Genomic DNA, 12,442 nt, shown 5'->3' on the forward strand with positions numbered 1-12,442 from the left:
GGACCAGGCCAGGCAGGAGGGATGGGGCAGGGAACAGGGATAGGAGAGCACAGGTAGCACTCTGGGAAGGGCAGCATCCCCATCAGGGGCCCCTGGGACTCATTGCACCCTCAGAGAGACACCCCTATCCCCAGGAGACTCCCACTGTCACTGCACCCCCAGCCCCAGAGAGACCTCAACCCCACTGCCTGTCAGTGCATCTCCAGCCATCCAGCCCTAGAACACCACAACCCCAAGAGACACCCTCAGCCATACAGCCTGTCACTGCACTCCCAACCCCCTTCCCCAAGAGACCCCAACCCCACTGAATCTCACTGCATCTGCCTGACGCCAATCTCCCAAGATGTGTTTTAGTTTATTAATTCGTATGAAGCCATTTGCCTCAGTGGAAAAAAAACACAATAACTAGGTATAGTTTTATGAGATGAAAATTGGATGCTTTTCGTATGTATTCACATGTATACACATCTGTGAATTGTCTGTATCCAGTGCATGAAAACTTAGTTTGGCTGGGACTGTAACAGACCCCACCACCCTTTTTTTAGACCACTTTAAGCCCGAGGAGCAGAGGTGTTTCCTTCCTGCTGACAGGGATGTTTCTGGCTGCATTGTTTTCATGGTATTCCTTGGGAAATGATTCATGGCACTCTTGGAGGAGACAGCTTGCTCTGCCACAGTGCAGAGAGGAAGAGAGGGAACAGCCAGGAGATAGCTTGCTGCTTCGCATCACTGCTCTGCATCCCCTGCAGGAAACCTGAGGTCCACTGTCAGTCCTGGTCCTTTTCCAGGGCAGAGAATGCTGCAGCCCGCATTAGTCTACAGAACAGGCCCCCTCCTCACTCCCATCCTCTTTAATACAGGCATGTGAACATGGAGGCTTTATGTCCCAGCATGCACTGCTGCATCTTGATCCAAACAGCATCTCCAGCTTTCTCCAACCTGAGCAGGGCCTGAAAGATCTCACAAGCCACAACAAGCTTTTCTCTGGAGCGCTCCTCAGAGGCTCAACACTGCCCATCTAGGAGTGACAGGAGCATGGCTGCTTGGAAAATGTTTGGATTTTTTCAAGACAGCATCAAACTGTTCTTTGTTCCCACTCGCCATGCTCATGGGAAATGGGTCTGTGGCTTGTGAATGTCAGCCACGGACTCTGCCAGGAAAAGGCTTGCCAAACGCAAACACCGAACTAAACAATAAACCAAGTGGCATCGTACCAGCCAGAGAGAGCAGATTCTGGAAACAAATGTCCATTCTCTTTTGTAGGGATGACTTCTCTGGAACGTCCAAGCTTCCTAGTTCCCAGCTATGGGTCCTGAAATCAACAGCACCAAGAAATTCATCAGACCTGTTGTGTCTGAGTCCCATGTTAGCCAGAAAATTTTATGTTTGCCCATATGCAAAGAGCAACAAAAACTTTTCGCTTGACTGGCTTTGATTAGTAATTAAGGAAAACAATAGCAAGAAAGAACAAAAATAAAGTTCTCCAGGAGAGAGCACAATGTGTGTGTCTGCTGTAAAATGCAGATGGAGAATCCAAAATACAGACAGCATCACAGTTTCTTGTATTACAGAGTCGAGGCAATGTTGCAGTTTTATTGCCAGGCTGGTGATATTTGGTGTTTCTCCTAGAATCCTGTGATTACATGAGAATCTCATGTGGTTTTAGCCTTCATGGTTTCAGAGAAAAGCTTGAAAATGTGAACCAAGTACGACCTAAGGCCCCTGTCAGGGTTCCCTCCCCACTCTGAACTCTAGGGTACAGATGTGGGGACCCGTATGAAAGACCCTGTAACAAGGCTGGTTCTGGCGGGACCCAACTGAGAGTGCCAATTCAGGACAAATTGCTTCAAGCAGGGCAGTTACAGCCCAAGGCTGGGGTTTCTCCATCTCTAAGGCAAATCAAACCGGCCAGACAGAGAGGACTTTGGTTTTACCCCACTGGCTAACCACAAGTCACACGAGCAATTCCCTCAGACACTCCAGTTTCCCAGTATCACCACCAGTGCCACTCGTTATGGGGACAAATGGTGATGAAAACCAATACCACAGTAAAAGAAAAAAGGTTCTCTCCATCCCAAAGGACCAAGCCCCAGACACAGGTCAATAGACAAATCAGATCTTACCCACAAATCACACTGTTGCCAATCCTTTAGAATCTAAAATCTAAAGGTTTATTCATAAAAGGAAAGAAATATAGATGAGAGCTAGAATTGGTTCAATGGAATCAATGACACACAGTGATGGCAAAGTTCTTGGTTCAGGCTTGCAGCAGTGATAGAATAAACTGCAGGTTCAAATCAAGTCTCTGGAGAACATCCCCAGCTGGGATGGGTCTTTCAGTCCTTGGTTCAAAGCTTCAGTGTAGCAAAGTCCCTCCAGAGGCAGGAAGCAGGATTGAAGACCAGATGGAGGATCTGCAGCAGCTTTTTATAGTCTCTTGCCATGTGGTCTGTCTTTCTTTGTCCCAAAGACACGCTGTCCATCCCATGGCCTGGAAACACCTCAGAGTTCTGTCCCTCAGCAGGTCCCTGCCTACCTGGCTGAGTCACAAGGCGTGTCTGCCTTCTCTCAACGGGTCACTTGTATCACTGATGGTCCTTAATGGGCCATCAAGCAGGCTAGGCAGAGCTGACACCAACTTGTCTGGGGTGTCACCCAGAAACATAGCATAAGTTTGAACTACAGACAGTATAGAGACAATATTCATAACTTCAACTATAAAAATGATACACATATATACAGATAGCATAATCATAGCCAGCCAACCCATAACCTTGTCTTAGAGACCTCATTTGACCCCCTTTATATAAGATTTGGTACCACTACAGGACCTTGGTTGCAACAATGATCTATATGGTCCCAGTTCAAGTCAATAACGTCACAGACCCCCTAAACTTATTTCTACCAGCTTATTTCTACCAGCTTAGATTAAAACTTCCCCAAGGCACAAATTCTTTGTCTTTGGAGGGTAGGCTGCCACCACCAAGTGATTTAACAAAGAATCAGGGAAAGGATCACTTGGAGTTCCTATTCCCCCAAAATATCCCATCAAGCCCTTACACCCCCTTTCCTGGGGAAGCTGGAGAATAATATCCTAACCAATTGGTTACAAAGTGATCACAGACCCAAACCCCTGGGTCTTAGGACAATAGAGAAGTCAGTCAGGTTCTTAAAAGAAGGATTTTTTGTTTTAAAGGTAAAAATCACCTCTGTAAAATCAGGATGGAAAATAACTTTACAGGGTAACAAAAGATTCAAAAACACAGCAGAACTCCTTCTAGGCTTAGTTTCAAAGTTACAAAAAACAGAAATAAACCTCCCCCCAGCAAAGGAAAAATTCACAAGCAGAACAAAAGATAACCTAACACGCCTTGCCTGGCTTTTACTTACAATTTTTGTAATATGAGAGACTTTTAGGTTTATAGGAGAAGGAGTTTTCTGACCTGATGCTTCTCTGCTTCCCAAGAGAACACACAAAACAAAGCCTCTCCCCAAGATTTGAAAGTATCTTCTTTCCCCATTGGTCCTTTTGGTCAGGTGCCAACCAGGTTATTTGAGCTTCTTAACCCCTTACAGGTAAGGAGGAATTCTAGGCTACCCTTAGCTGTATGGTTATGACAGCCCCCAAACCAAAAGGTAAATAAAAATAATCCCATGTTGATTTTTTTTTTAATCTCATGAGTTTGGGGGGGCAGACTCGTAATTTTTGAGCATTTGGGGTTGGTAATGCTGTCAAGGGCCCATGGAGGGGGAGGGATGTGGGAGAAGCAGCTGCTTCACATCTTTCATCTGTCACTTCTTACTTTCCTTCTCTCCTTCTCCCCAGCTGTGGGCTGACTGACAGAGCTGGTCACACCTACTCCCTGCTTCCTCTGCTCCCCCCATACTCTGCCTCCACTCCCCTCTGGTAACTCTTGGACTGAAGTCTTATTTGCTTGGATTCCTAATACCCCTTCCCCACCACACTGGGACAGTTTATTGTCCATTATCCCATGACCCATTAACTACTGAGGGCTTCTTCTAGAGACAGCTGTTCTTAGCACAATGGAAAGGAAATGCTGCTCCCCACTATGCCAATTCAGCAACACCCCAGGGATAAATGCCTGCAAAAAACATTCCTTTTTCCTCAGAGTAGCCCACAGGACTCCCATGCCACCCCCATTTAAAGAACCTGGGGTGTTGGTTGTGGGACATCTGCACCTCATGGCTATGACACTAAAAATTTTATTAAGATAATGTTGAAATAAAAAACGGTACAGAGTTCAAGCACAGAAGTTTCTGGTTGTCAGGGAATAAGGTACAGATTATGAAGGGGTGCGAAATTCGATTTAGGAGCTGGTGGAGTAAGGATTACATAATAATCTGCAGTCTCCCCGATTGGGGGTAAAAATTTAACCCGTCAGAGTACAGACATTGAGGTATGGGGGTAAGTTATCCATATAATGGCTATGTTCAGGTGCGGAGTATAGTGAGTGGATACGATGATGAGGATGGATTTCCCCTCATTTGGTGGGATTTAATGTTCAGTGGGTTTATGGTTCCAGTTCATATGGTCCAATGGGGAAAGCCTCTCTGCCCCTTTCCCACAGTGGGTACACGATGTCGTACCGGCTCACACCTCCTGGTGCTGTCGGTGGCCGGTGATGTGCTCTATGTAGATGTCCCTGGACCATTGGATGGTGTCCGAGACCATGAGGTGCCGCATGAGCCGTGCGTAGCGTCGACCGATCCCACAGGTCTGCAGCACACGCTCGTTGCAGGGGTCCCAAGCGCCCAGGGCTCCAACGATCAGGGCGTGCAGCTGCGCCTCGTAGCCCTTCGCTCTCAGGGTGTCGGCCAGAGGGGCGTATTTTTCCAGTTTCCGAGCTCGGGCTTCTCGGAAGGCCGGGGTCCTGTTCTCGAAGGAGACCGTGATGTCGACGTGGGTGATCTTTTTCTGGGCCTCGTCGGTGACGACCACGTCGGGTCGCAGCGGGCTGTCAGTCCCGGGGATGGCGCAGTTCACGGCGACCTCCCCCAGGCGCGGTGCGATGGCTTTCACCAGGCGGTTCTGGATGGCGTTGTGGTGCAGCTGCCAGGCTCTGGAGTGGGGCTTGCAGCTGCACAGGACGTGGGGCAGGGTCTCGTTGGAGTAGCCGCACTTCCTGCAACGCTTGTCTCGGTTCCCGTGGCGGACGGCTCCTTTGAGCGGGACGCAGTTGAGCTGGGCGCGGTGGATGAACCGCCAGTCGGCAAAGCCGCCCCCAGCGAGGAAGTGGTTGCTGGCGTCCCACTCGCTTGTCAGTTCGAAGGCTTTACCCTGGTCCGGTTTACGCTTCAGGGTTTCCATGTACAGTGAGTGGATGTCTGCCTTCAGGGTCCTCTCCAGCATGCCCCTGGCGCTCGGGGTGACGATGGTGTTGTCCTCAGACCTGATCTGCAGCACCAGGACTCCCAGCTCAATACACTACATATGGACCAATCTGGTACCTTCTTATCTGGCTCATCTGCAACAGTGTCCGTGCAGAAGCTGCCAACCCAACTTTGTGTGGCTCCACTGGTCATGCAGCCTGACTGCATTTGTGCTGGTTCATTCTGGGAAAATCTGAGTGGCTACCCCATAATGCCTCAGCAGGGGGACAGAGCCTCTCAAGGATGAGCACCAGCAGCCTGGGGTATAATGCATTCTGGGATATCCTCCTGCACAGAGGAGGGAGAACTGGCCAAGTGGGTACACAGGCATGGCTCAACCCTGCACCAGTCAAGTCTCCTGGCAAGAATGCAACATCGTTGCCACGGTTACTGAGAGTTCACATGCTATGTGCCCACACAAAGCATGTTTCAAGCTGCCATGGCTGCAAACTTGATGAGCAGCTGCCAGCTGTTGTACAGAGAAAATCAAACTGACGACAGCCAGACAGTGCAAAGCCAAGAGCAGTGCTTCCCCCATCCCAGTGTCCTCGGCTGTGCAGACCCGGTGAGCGAGTTATGTGCACGTCACCTTAACCATTCTGAGCACCAGTCGCTGCTCCAGGCCCCGGCCATTAATGCCCATCCGACAATGATCAGCTTCCAGTGGGTTTTTTGCATGAGTTTAGTCTCACCAACGAAAGCACAATCAGGCTTTTGGAGCCAGGAAGCGGGCAGTGCCTGCAGCTGAGAGTGGAGTCATCTCTAGTGCTCTGCATTAGCCCAAAGGCTGCACACTCCACATTCGGTGAGGCTAGAAAGCTGAGTTTATGCAACGGTGGAAAATGTTCTTGGTTAGAGCAAGATTCACTAGGTAACTGAGCTCACCAGCCCAGATGGCTTCCGACTTTGGTTCTCAATTGGAATGATGTTGACAATAATTAAAGAAGGAGATTTATCTAGGGGTGAGAACCTGCCATGGGAGTCAGAACTCCTAGGCTCCTTTCCCATCTCTTGCTATGACTCAAAGTCACTTAACCACTGTGTGCCTCAGTTTCCCCATCTGTAAATTGGCCACAGCTGCTATGTGCTTGTTATGGCACCACACGGAGCGGCAAGCGATGGGAGCAGAGGAGAAGGGTAGGTGCTGGCCAGTTGCTGCTGCTGACAGTGCTGGCACCAGGAAAGTGGCGGGACTGAGTGTGCTATCAGGAATAGGTACAGCTGGGTGAGCCAGGACCATCCATCTATGCACGGTTAAGAAGCATGAAGCAACTCAGGCATGTTTGAGCGTCACAGATATGCCGCTCCCCCTTCCCCGTCAGAGCCATCAGCTCTGCAGCAGGGGTTCCCTGCACAACAGCTGAGAGAAGCAAGATGGCCCTACTGTGTGCTGATCCTGACCTACCAGCCACATGCCTGGTGGAGACACTGTCTGCCCTCCCTGCCCCATGAACAAAGCAACTTGTGCCTGTCCCTCTGGGCTATGCAGGGAGGCGATCGGCTGCACCAGGGAGGGGGAGAAGAGCCCCTTTGAGGTTGCCAGTAGATGCAGGGGATGAACTAGAGCACTGGATCAGTTGGCAGAGGGGTAGTGTCCACCTCGGGCACTTCTGCCACCCCCATCACCACAATATCTGAGCACGCCCCCAGCAGGAAGTGTATGTATCCTCACAGCCCCCCCAGTGGCAGGGGCAGGACTAGTGTCCCCATTAGGAACTAAGGCACAGACAGACCACTGGACTTGCCTAAATCCACACCGGAGGTGTATAGCAAAGCTGGGAATTGATACCAGCTACCGGCCTTCTGGGAAGCACCATGCCCTCACCACGGTGGGTAGCAAGCATGGGTATAAGAGCCTCAAAGGTGCAAATAATTAGCCCTCACACTGCTGGTCACTGCTTCGAGGATGGGCTGGCCTGCATTCCGCGCAGGCCCCAGTGATGACAGGCACACACCAGCTGGGAATCGGGGCCAGCGACCCCCTAGTCCTGCTTGTGAGGTGGCTCCACCCCATGTTCTCTCCTCCTCAGACAAGCTGCTCTTCATAAAGCAGAGGATGGAGCCTTTTCTTTTTCCCCATCAGCTTCTCCTGAAGTGTCTGCCCAGAATTACTAGGACAGCTGAAGTGGTAGCTGGCTTTTCTATGCAGTGATTTATGTATTTGTGGTGGGAAGCTATGGAAATCCCACCTACCCGCCTCTAAACTAGTCATCCCTTGGCTCTGAATGCTCGTTCACTCCCCAGCCAGGGACTGTGGTTCTCCACAGCTCCCTGCGGTTGTGGTTTGCCTTCTCATGTATTGCACAAGGGTCTTCACCTCAGCCCATGGCTCTGCAATGTCAGCTGGGCTTCCCCACCTGGGGAATGACACCAGCTAAGCCTTGGTTGGATGAGGCTTTCCTCTGCTCTGCATCATCTGCTCTCCACTTGGCTTCTGAGAGCCACCTCAAATCTGTCTTCCCAAAAGAACCTGCTGGACAGTGTTTGCATCACTCCCCTTCTTGCTGACTGTTTCCCCCTGCACCCTTGTCTATCGTGTCAATTTAAAATGTGAGCAGTGTGGTGTAATGGATAGGGCACTGGACTAGGACTCAGGAGATGTGTGTTCAATTTCTGGCTCTTCCACTAGCCTGCTGGGTGACAGTGGGCAAGTCATTTTAAATCTCTTTGTGCCTCAGTTTCCCCATCTGTACATTGGGAATAATGACCCTGACCTCTGTTGTAAAGAGCTTCGAGATCTACTTTTGAATAGCCCTAGAAAGAGCTAGGTATTATAAGTTGAGGCAGGGACTGTCGCTTACTGTGTGTTTGTACAGCACCCGGCACTATGGGAGCCGGATCTTAGCTGGACCTATTCCACTACAAATAATATTGCCATAAAAAAGTCCTTTCTAATAAAAGTAAAAATATGCACCTGTATCCTGCACTGGCATGTGCACAGCTGGATCCGTGAATCCACACAGAGCTGAGTGCAAGTCTGGGACCATATTGCATTGCTAGGTAAAATAGTAAATGGGCAAGGCCCAGAGATGGCCTGGAGCAGAAGGCGGCACACAGATAAACCACCAGCCCAACCAGGTATGCAGCAAGTCAGTGTGGGATAGCAGTGGGAGGACTGATAGATGCTGAATAGCTAATGGGGATGGATGTACATGAACCTTACTCTGGGATAACTCATTCTGAAATGGAGCTAACCTGCTTCCAAGGTGGATTAATTAATGCAGAATGAGACACCTGATAATTTGAATACAGAACTTCATGTGTGGATGCAAGGTAGTCTAGGTTGAAAAAACTAAAGTTAATCCAAAAACCTTTGCTGGGTAGACAAGCCCTGATTCTCCTTTCGCTCTTCCCAATGTACAGTGCCAGGAACCCTGTGAGGTCAGTGAAATGGACTGGTATCAGCCTAGGTGTGAAATGAGAATCAGGCTCTGCACACAGACTCATATGAGCTACTGTGCTCATTTCCTTTTGCAAAGGAGTAACTTGGCTGCCTAAGGACAAAGGCAGAGGGGCCTCTCCCAGGGATTTGTTTTTACATGCTTGGAGAAAAGGGGCTAAAGTTACAGCATTTTCCCACCAGAAACTGGAAGCCAAGCCAGCAGCATCTGCCTTTTCAGATTCCTACAGGAAGCTTCACAAGGGGCACATATTTAGTCGGTCACACAACCAGCACAGACACAAGCCAGACGCTCAGGATGTGACTGGGAAAGAAAACTTTAACTATGCTCATTTGGGGTTAAAAAAGTCTCTAGCAGGACAGAGAAGTCTTCGGGCTGACATCTCAGAGAGGCAATAATGATAATGACTCAAAGTACGCATTGAAAGTCTCTCATTGTTCAAAGGCAGTTGCGAAGCAATGAAGCACTGATCGATTATTTTTAAATCGTTTTATCTCAGAGTGTCCCAGGGAAAACAGACTAAGAAACAGGGTGTATAATTATAGACACAAGGCCAGACCCGCAGCTGGGGTAAACTGGAGTAATTTCATTTGAAGCTAAGGGAGCTGTGCTGATTGACTCCGAAAATCAGTCCCTGAACAGACACAAGCCCTGTTTAGAGTCACAGAACAATGACTGGTTGCCTCTGAGTGACACAGTGAGGGAAGATCGAATCAATGTAAGGTACCACAGTGAGTTAGTAAAGTACAAAGAGCAATACTGCAATGACATCCTGCAATTTCCTGGACAAACCTTATGGAATTAAGATAAACCGTATTGAATTAACTTTAATATCTTTGAGGTCCATAGTATTGAAAATGCAAAGGTTTGCGTACTATTGTGGGATTATACAGAATTTCTTTAGGAGGCAGGCAGGATTAATGCAATCTCTGGGAGATACTAAGAACTTCAAAAGACTTTTTGGGACAGTACATGTGAGGTGGATTCCCTAGGAAATAATTGTGGGTGAGGGGAATGCAAATAACCCACCTGGAATCCATCCTTTTGAAGCTGCACTTTGAGCAGAGACTCATTGTTTGGCTGATTACCCCTGGTGGGTCTCTTCAAAGAGCCAAACTGGATAACTGAGTGACTCTCACTCACGAGAGTTCTTGTCCGGAGCATAGGGTGTGACACGTCAGAGATTCATAGATTCCCAAGCCAGAAGGGACCACTGTGATCACATAGTCTGACCTCCTGCGTGACACAGGCCAGAGACCTGCCCCACAATGATTCCTAGAGCAGAGCTTTTAGAAAAACACCCAAACTTGATTTAAAAATTGTCACTGATGGAGAATCCACCACAACCCTTGGTAAATTGTTCCACTGGTTAATTACCCTCACTATCAAAAATGTACGTCTTATTTCCCTCTGAATTGGATTAGCTTCATCTTCCAGTCAAGTAAGTAAGTGATCACTCTCCTTACAGTGTGTATGATAACACCCAGTTTTTCATGTTCTGTGTGTATATAAATCTCCTCACTGTATTTTCCACGGAATGCATCTGAAGAAGTGAGCTGTAGCTCACGAAAGCTTATGCTCAAATAAATTGGTTAGTCTCTAAGATGCCACTAGTCCTCCTTTTCTTTTTGTGGATACAGACTAACACGGCTGCTACTCTGAAATCTTCCAGCCACCAGTGGATCATGTCATACCTTTCTCTGCTAAATTGGAGAGCCTATAATTAAATATTTGTTCCCCAGGTAGGTACTTATACCCACTAGAGAACACTGCCCTCTGAGCCTAGAACAGAACCCAGAAGTCCTGAGCGTCACCCTTCTGCTGCTGTCCTCAGCAAATAGCTGAGCAAATAGTCTCTAAGGGGATCTGGCTCCTTGAGAGAGAAGATGGAGCTCAGAACAGCCCTGCCTGTTCTTTCAAAATGGCTGTGGGCAAAACCAGGGGGGTCTGGCTCCCTGTCCAACTCTCACCTGCAGCTCCTCTCCTGCAGGAGCTCCAGGGGGAGTGTCCTTCCCTTTCCCAGCGCAGCATGGAGCCTTCATTGAGGCTGGAGACCTCCCTGAATGTTTTGCAAACTCCACTGAGGCGTTGCAGGCAGGAATAGTGGGTTGTGTGACTCATCCACTTTCCAGGATGCTTTATAATTAAACTCTCTGGTGAACGAAAAGATTTCCCCATGGCCATCGCTCCCCATGGAGATTAGAAAACATGCCTGCAGGTCTAGCTGTGCCAGGGGCAGGGTAACCCTCTCCAGGGGGATGGATATTGGAGCCACCCTCTCCTCCCCATTCCCCACATATGAAGGCAGCACCAGCCAGTTGGCAGCTGTCGCCATGAAGAAGGCAAGACTACTCTTGCCACCCACAGGCTTTCCTCACTGAAGGGTTCCTGCCAGCTGTAGGCCGGGTTCCCCAGGCTGCTTTGGTCTGGAGCTGTGCATATACCATCTGGCTCTCACTTCGGCCTCCCTCCTGGTGCCCCTCAGAGCTTGCTCCCTCGGGCGTCATGTAGAGGGGCTGCCCAGGCATCCGGCTTGGCAGCTGGTCAGGAGCCAGAAGCGAACTTGGCTGGCCTTGAGGAGTATCCTCATGACAGTACACAGGGAGGCAGGATGAGCGAGCCCAGCAGCACTGGAAGAAACCCCCTCTGATGGCCTCACCTTTCCCTCCAGGGCATGGGAGGGCGCATGGAGTTGGGAAGAGGGTTATCTGACCTGCTCTGCAACTTGGATCCCATCCTGCATGGAGAGAGGCATCTAAGCCTGCAGGAATGCAGCTGTCCATCCCCACCGCCAGGGGATATAACCTGGTACGCCTCCCCATCGTGATCCTCCAGGTTCCTATGCAGAAACACCATTGTGACTTTTACTTTTTTGTGGGTTCTTAGGGTGCTTTCTTAGACAGCTGCAGCCTCTGGTGTCCCAGAGCAGATGGCTGGGTGCTTTGCAGGGTTACCAGCCTGTATCAACCTAGCCAGCCCAGCCCAGGGGATCAGAAGGTGGGCATGGATCTTCAGATAGCCCCCAGAAACCTGGAGGGGCCCTGCCTTTCACACGCCTTCAGCAGGTACTCATCCTTGTCTCCACATACCCCGCAGCACCCTGGGGATGCAATGGCCTCTGGACACATAGAGTAGCCTTGCCTTTCATGTACCATCCACCCAGGACCAGTGGGCACCATTCCTGGCCTCCACATGCCCTGCAGCACCCTGGAGATATAATAGTCCCCAGCCACCTCAAACCCTTGCTCATTCTCTTTCACCATCCACCTGCCCAAGCTATTCAGGGGACCAGGAGCTCAGCATGGACTTTACATTGAGACGCTGAAACTTTTCACACGCAACCTCCTGGGAATCCAGCCAGCACAGATCCCACTCAGGAACTTGACACCCACCCTGCTGAGAATGCTGAAGGCAGAAACCTGCTCTCATGAGTGATTTCACTGGAATGTAGAAAGCAACAGTGTGATTTCTTAAACTGTTAGCCAGTTGATTTCTAAACTAGTCTCAAAGCTTGTCTATGTGGAGGCATCCAGGAAAATAAATCCAAATTAACTAAAGGTGTGAATTTGAAGTGGATTAGTTAAACTGCATTAAATCTCTGTGTGGATACTGTTATTCAGATTTTAAATGGCCTTAGTTCAGTTTAGTTT

This window comes from Lepidochelys olivacea, assembly GCF_965140295.1.
Source record: "Lepidochelys olivacea isolate rLepOli2 genome assembly, chromosome: 18".
Lineage (NCBI taxonomy): Eukaryota > Metazoa > Chordata > Testudines > Cheloniidae > Lepidochelys > Lepidochelys olivacea.